Below are 2,078 nucleotides of genomic sequence, written 5' to 3'. Positions count from 1 at the left end.
ACCCTTTCGTGCGGTGATCAGCCATCCTTGCAAGCTCAAGGGACGCTGGAATCTTGCATCCCAACTCCAGTTGTATCCCTGCTGGTAAACCACCCCTTCCGCTGCCTCCCCACACTTGTCAAATGGCCCCCAGGCCTTCTGAGCTCCCACTGTCCGTAGCGTCACCTGCAGCAGGGCCATCTGCTAGCAGAGCCCCGTAGACCCAAAAGCAACGGGTGCGAGGGACTGCCTGCTGCAAGGGAGGGGCACTTCTGGTACGCGGTACGGGTTATTGGTGCCTCTGGCATATGTATGAGCGGCAGAGAGAGAGAAAAAGCAAGCCCCCAAGTCCAACCGCTGGAACATCCCGAGTGGATCTGGATCGCCACACTTCAACAGCGAGCTTGCCTCCACAAGAAAGGGCCGACCCTTGGGAGACATGCAACATCTGTCCGTCTACTTCATCCGCATTCCTGCTGTCTTCTACCCAGTGGCAGAACCTAAACAAAATCAGCGACAAGTCTGACTTTCCTAAGCCCTGTCTGCTTCCCTTCTTTCTCTACTCTCCCTCTTCATCCTGTTGGGCATCCGGCTTCCATTCCATCCTCCCACGCATCACCCGCGGGACCTGGCATGTCGTCAGAGAACTGTTTCTAACGAACCCAGACCTACATTGTGCGAACAGGTCCATAGGATACCGGCACACGAACGATTCTGCAGCTCCACCGTCGCTGAGCTGCGAACACCCCATCGAGAGCGTTTGTCCCCCGACCTTTGATTGGATCTCGTCAGCGAGGAACTTCGGCTCCCTTCAACGGGTGAGTGCGTGATCCCCTTCCACTATCCGCGCCGCAGCTACGTGGCCATGAACCCTCTGTGGCAGGGCAGAGTCTTCCTGTGTTGGGATATCCGTCGCACTGCAAGGTGGGCTGGGGGCCTGGAACATCCGGCTGACGCATTCCATTAGATCAACACGTCGGGCTTACAGCCCATTCTAACGCGCGAGGACCACGCCGGAGACATTCTCAGATCTCCTCACACACTCCTCAGCCAACGGGCTTCCTTGGGTTTGCTTCATCACACAGCATCCAATGACAACCAACACTCGCTGAGGCCCCAGCCGCAGAGCATCTCTCGTCAAAGAAACCTCATCAGGGTTTAAGAGCCTTCTACTCCAAGATCCCAACCACCTTCGGATCCTGATATCCCTCGTCTGTCACCCCGATTTGGTTCAGCGCGTGTCTCTTGAATACTTCAGCATTCCTCCCTCGCCGCTGGGACCGAAACTATCTCAACGCCACTCATGAACTAGCCACCAGGAATTCTCGACGTGCTGTCTCGCGCAGCATTCCATTGATATCCACCAGCGTTGACCCTTTTTACTGCCGCTGTTTCGACCCTCTACAACATCCACAGCATTGTCCTCGGACGTCTTGCTAGTCTCTCTTCCCCGTTGTCTCTCCCACAAAATAACTCCACAAGGCCTTAGTCGCGGACCACTCCCGAAACAAGTGGACTGCACTTCCCCCGATCCTACTCCAAGCTTTCCCATCTTCTCCATCTTAACAGCTTGAATGTCGGCAGCAGCGAAATTTGAGTGCGCTCCCTACAAGCCTTTCGAGGTAAGTCATGACGGACATCCGGTTTCTCGACTTCACCTCTGGAGGCAGGCTAACCCATGTGCAGCCCGACTACCACCCCCAACGGCCAATCATTGTTGGTGAAGAGGGGCTCGACTCGCCTGAGACGGTGACGCTCAAGTACGAAGAAGCAGTCGCCAGAGCCAACGGAGACCTTCGCGGTGGTTCTCCGCAAGAGGGTCTCCTTCCCATGTCCCAATACGGGAAGCCTCAGCCGACCCCGCTCCATGGTGCGTTGATGGGCAGTCTACCGCGGGAATCAAGCGCAACTGACACGATGGCAGGGTATGACTCTGGTCGGGAGTATCAAGACAGCGCGTACCAGGGTTACGGAGCGCCTACCTACCATGGTCAGCACCACGACGGCAGCGCGCAGCTGAGCGCCAGCCAGCTCAACCAGGGAGCGTTCGCTGCCAACAGCGCCGTTGGGCAATACATGTCCGTCGGACCTACCGTCGT

The sequence above is a fragment of the Verticillium alfalfae genome, genomic scaffold (assembly GCF_000150825.1).
Source record: "Verticillium alfalfae VaMs.102 supercont1.12 genomic scaffold, whole genome shotgun sequence".
Lineage (NCBI taxonomy): Eukaryota > Fungi > Ascomycota > Sordariomycetes > Glomerellales > Plectosphaerellaceae > Verticillium > Verticillium alfalfae.
Note: the sequence above shows the minus strand (reverse complement) of the source record.